Source organism: Mustela nigripes, chromosome 2 (genome assembly GCF_022355385.1).
Source record: "Mustela nigripes isolate SB6536 chromosome 2, MUSNIG.SB6536, whole genome shotgun sequence".
Taxonomy (NCBI): domain Eukaryota; kingdom Metazoa; phylum Chordata; class Mammalia; order Carnivora; family Mustelidae; genus Mustela; species Mustela nigripes.
The window spans coordinates 162,740,525-162,746,483 of record NC_081558.1 but is presented as its reverse complement, the minus strand read 5'-3'; positions in this window follow the sequence as shown (position 1 = coordinate 162,746,483).

Here is a 5,959-nt window from a genome sequence, read left to right as displayed (position 1 = left end):
TATAGCAGCAATGTCCACAACAGCCAAACTATGGAAAGAACCTAGATGTCCATCAACAGATGAATGGATAAAGAAGAATTGGTATATATACACAATGGAATACTATGCAGCCATCAAAAGAAATGAAATCTTGCCATTTGCGACAACGTGGATGGGACTAGAGCATAACATGCTTAGCGAAGTAAGTCAAGCAGAGAAAGACAATTATCACATGATCTCCCTGATATGAGGAAGTGGTGATGCAACATGGGGGCTTAAGGGGGTAGGAGAAGTATTATGTAACCAAGATGGGATTGGGAGGGAGACATACCATAAGTGACTCTTAATCTCACAAAACAAACTGAGGGTTCCTGGGGGTAGGGGGTTTGGGAGAATGGGGGTGGCGTATGGACATTGGGGAGGGTATGTGCTTTGGTGACAGTTGTGAAGTGTGTAAACCTGGCAATTCACAGACCTGCACCCCTGGGGATAAAAACATATTATATGTTTATAAAAAATATAAAATAAACAAAAATAAAAAATAAAAAATACATAAAACCAGTGTTAGAAATATATACACATAAACACACATAGATATTGTAGGGAAATTTCATTTTCCAGAAGTATTGAGCACTTTTTGAGGCTGTATTAGGGAAAATGACTTTTTTTGTTGCCTGTTTATTTTTGGAGATAAGAGAGAACAGAATGTTGATTGGCTAGTCTAAGTAGCAAACCAGCTATGGTTCTAAAAACTGATAAATGATGACTCTTCTCCCTAAGAAAAATGCATATAAGCATAGAATTTAACATTTAACTTTGATTTAGTCCAGCTACCTTATTTTCAGGTAGTAAACATGTATGGGGAGAAAAATAAGCTATCTGATTAAGTAGAGTTAAGTTCTGATTTATAATGTTTTCTGATTTCCTGGTCATATCCTTCCATGGTGCTAGAGGACAGCTAAACAAGAAAGAGGCAAAGAGAAATAAATGGAAGTGAAGTGAACAAACGTAAAAGTGATGCAAACAGAAACAAAGAAATATTTAACAAACTTATTTGATTGCCTAAGTGAATGCCTAAAGAAGAAGCAATATACAAGTGGCAACATGACCAATAAAATAATTGTTTTTTGTATTGGAGGATAAGACCTCTTTAGTGGTAATGTTTCAAACAAGAGGCAAGTTCTGACATTATTATAGTTAAAATAAGTAGACTTTTAACATATTTATACAGGTAATTTTTAGAAATAAAACATACAAGGGTACTTCATGTCTATAGAACTTGAAGAAGGTTAATATATGTAGGTTTGATTATGTTCTGAGTGATACATGTACAAAGTGTTTATTATAAAAGCACAGATCTACTTTATTTCCTTTAAAATTCAGAATAAGGAATAGTCACGGTAAAACCAACAATAAAAAAAAATTACATAAAAATACTATCTCTGTTGCACACAATATTGGGTCTTCTCATGAACTATAGCAAAAGTAGAAATTTCAGTTTACTTTCTTGACTTCAGAAAGTTCTGCTTTGTGGATTCCTAAGGCAAATGGATTCCTCTGTCTTGAACCATGTGGTAACATAATAACATGATTGATTTCCGTGCCAGGGTCCCAACTGTCTCTATAACTTATATTATTAGGAGCTTGTCAATTATAGTTGCTGCACTAAAATTTTCTGGTATCATAATGAATAGTCAGTATGCACTTCCTAACAGTGGATTTGTTTCTCTCGACTGAAATATAGTGGACAGTGTCTTGATTTTTCCTAGACCATCCCATTCTTGGATATTTGTCAGTGCTAATTTATTCTTGTGTCCTATCCTTAAAACTCTGGATTTTGTCTTGACTTAATCTTGAACTTACTTTTCCTGACTTTCATTAAATTTTCTTAAGCAGTAACAACTGGGTATTAATAAAGGATCTCTGTTGTAGACCATATTCTGTTTCACAACTAATTGGACAGACAAAATGTCTTTGAAAGGTAAGAGTGAAGTATCTAAAAACAGTTTTATATAGTATTAGTTTGAAGAAGGGAACAAGTTCTGATAAGAGAGATTCATCTTGTCTTAACAAAGGAAGGGAATTCTTTTTACCCAGATCATGCAGCAGTATTTGATGTTTGCATGCCAAAGTTACTACGGAAATCTGATGTTTAGCTACTGACCTAGGATCAAGTTCATAGACAACTGTTTGTTTTTCTTTCTTTCTTTTTTTCCTCTAATGGCATTAATTGGTTTAGTGTTCAACTTCAAGAACACATCATTTGGTCTTAAGGAAGTCTCATGAGTAATGTCTTTGACAAAAACAGTGTTTAAAAAATGTGCTATCTAATTTGAGTGTAGATTATAACACTTAAGCTCTAAGGACAGTTCTTTTTATTCTAGGCTCTGGTCATGTGCCCTTGACTTAATCCTTGTTATTTCTCCTGCGATCAAGTTCATGGACTAGAACTTGGGGAGGTCCAGGACTGCCAAGTTTAGTTCAGGGCACAATGATAGTAGGGTTGTCTGGGAGTGGGAGTGAAAGCAACACTCCAGCACAACATAAAATTTATAAGGGCTTCCCCTATATATCTAAATAATGCAAACTAAGAAATAATAACTCTTTCCTGGAGTTGCCAGCTATCTGTCAGAGAGAGGAATGCAGAGTATGTAGTTTTTCCTGATTAATTTCACCTTTTTATTTGCTGTCCTAAAGGACAAAATGGTGTCGCTGGCTTCTCAGAGGGTGTTGAAATGTGTTTACAAAGGCTGTGAGGTCTAGTCTATGCAGTGAACCAGTAGGAATTTTAGAAATTAATAAAAGTTTTTAGAAATAATACAACTAGTTCATTTTTAATTCAAATCTGCTTTGTTTTCAGAACTATAGGAAAGATAAGGAAGTATGTTTGGTAATTTATATAGAAATAAAAGGAAAGCTTAATTCCTGGAAACTAACATTAAAGAGCTTGTTGGGGAGAATTAATTCATTCATATCCATTCATTCATTCATCATTCATTCATTCATTCATTCATCCACTTTCTTGTTCAAGTAACAAAACCCTCTCAAGTACTTCTGATATATCAGGAATCATATGTGTTGAAGATGCAACTGTAAATAATAAATAAGTGGCACAAATTGTTAAGTGGATTTCACTTCAAGTTGAGCTTCTATAAAGAGGGTATACAGAGAATAGGAGATTTAATTTATGAAAGGTAGTGCTATCATAGTGAGTAGTTAGGTGGCATTCTATTTTCACTTGATTTTTTTTTCTTTCTCATTTCCTTGCTCTAGATGAGAATACATAAAGGAGCAACACAGAGAACTAAATTAAAAAATGTGTAAGAAACTTTAAGCTAGTCTGTTTCTGCCATGGAAGAGATGTATCATGTATAATGGATTTATTATGCTATACAGAATCTGGTTGACTGCAAGAGGATGGAAATAGCAGTTGTCACATCTCCACTACTCTCTCCTCTCTCAACTCTTTCCCTTTCTTGAATAAATGGAGCTCTTTGTTTATGCTCATTTGCTAAAATTTAACAACTAAGAATATACTGGAACATAAGCAATTTTGCCCTGGCAAAGTACATTTTGCAAGTGACCCTGCTGATAAATTTGTATTGTCTTAACTGCAGCACAACTTGCATTTGTCACAGGTGAATGGGCTCAATTAGCAAGAGAGAGAGAGTATTTCAATCATTAAAAAAAAAAGAAATAAAAAGATAAAAAGAAAACAAAGAAGAAGACATTTTCTTCTTTATGAGTTCTGAAAGAGAGGTGACATTGTAAACATACAATTATTTTGGGGGGCGCTTTTCAAAGAGAGCAACTAAGCAAAATACACATTATTTGGCATTGACAAAATGATTTGAAACAAAACTTCAGGGAAGAATTGTCAAAAGACATTAATAGGGAGTTGGGTTTTTCATGGGTATTAAATATGTTCTTTTACCTCTTAAAGTTACATACTTCCTGTTCTGTTTATTAAAATCCTAGGAGAAATATTGGGCATTTGCTGTGATTTATGAAATGAAGAACATAATCACAATTTTGCCTGAACTTATGCAGTTTGGGAAGAGAGATTACTTATCTGAGTTTGTGAGGTAATACTCAGTGCAGTGGAAAAAGAAACTTCTTAGGTAGTATTGTGATGGGTTGAAAGTCTCAGCCTACCACTAACTGGTTAGGTAAACTACATGGCCTTTGACTGTAGTGAGGAATATACATTCTCAAATTGTTGTGAACAAAATTGAATAGAACTGGAGAAGTAGCATGATAGAAAAAGGGTAAATTGGCATTTAAAATGAAAATCTGATGATATAGTTTCTCAAAAAGAGTTGAGAATTAAACTTACTATTAAATTATGAAGAACAAGGAAAAGTCAATGTTCTAGAGAATAATATAGAGATAGATGAAAAGAGAAACTGAGACTCTGTGAAATGCAGACTGTGGAACCACCATTCAAGAAGTACCCATATCTTCTTGTTTCTCTGCCACCTCTAATTTATTTGTGCATTTATTAGCTCAGTTAAATAACGAGGCTTCACTTATTTAACTCCTCTTAAATGTCAGAAAACAGAGTAGGTGCTGATGATTCAATAATAAATGAGTTATAGACCTATCCAAAGAAATGTTGATCTATTATCAGATATAGATATTTAATCAAAGAATTGCAGATAATGTTAAGATAGGTTGGATTCTACCGGTAAGTAAAAGTACATCAGGAGCAGAAAGAACAGGGTGGATAACTTTGCATACATCCAACAGTGAATTATGTTGAGCAGGCAACACCTGTTACCAACTGAATGGAGGACAGCAAAGAGCTTTAACTGGTGCTGCCACCAGGAGCAGCAATCCCCAATTTTAGCCATTGCATGGTTTGCAGATGTTGGGTAAGGAAGACACGACTCATACAATCACTAGAATGAACAACACTTTACTCATAAAGAGAAGAGAGAGTAAGATCAGCTTCAACTATGAGTGTTCATCCACCATGGCCAGTGGGTCTCACCCACAGCTGATGCAAGAAGATGGTCTGCATCCCTCTGTACTGCAGGTGAACTCTATTATACTCTCCCCACCTACTGGGAACAGATACGGCAGTTAGTACCGTATGGTACCATATGACATCCATGCTGAAGCAGAGCAAAGAAATACGTACCAGCTCTGGAATAGGGGAAGATATTTCCAAGCAAACAGACATGTCCAACACAGGCTGTGAAGGTTCTTTATTTCTTTGCAAGGAAAGGTTCCAGGCTCAGGGCCACTCTTATGCAACTGTGCAAGGAGCAACAAGTTGTGTGCAACTACCTTTTCCAGCAGTTAGAAAATGAGTGGTGGACAAAATGGAGAAGAGATGTTAGGGAAAAGGAACGGCATATGCAAAGAAGAAAAGTTAAATGGTAGAGCATGTTTATTTGGGGGTGTGTGCATGGTATTGTTTGTTTATTTCCCACATATAAAGTGTACAGTTGTTTTAAAAATTATAAGAAAAAATTCAGGGTAGAAGGACAAGATAAGGACCAATGTGTAAGGAATTTGGTCTTAAATAGTTACTAACAGGTGAATTTTTGGTTATCTGGTAGTCAAAACAAGCAGTGTAGTAAGTTTTGTGCCATCCACTATCCTCCCAAGAGGCAATGGTAGTTTCTTCAGAAGAGAAGGCCATTTTCTTAAGGAGGAGAAGGGGTTGTCCGTGTTATGTGTATTTATTGATCTAATTATTGATTAATTATTGATTGATTATTGGTTTACTAATTATCTGATTAATGGGAATGTGAATTGTGTGGTCCCACCTTCTCTCACCAAGCTAATCATATAATTTCTTTTAGGATTTGATTTTTTTTTTTTTTTAAAGATTTTTATTTATTTATTTGACAGAGAGAAATCACAAGTAGTCGGAGAGGCAGGCAGAGAGAGAGAGACACGGAAGCAGGCTCCCTGCTGAGCAGAGAGCCCGATGCGGGACTCGATCCCAGGACCCTGAGATCATGACCTT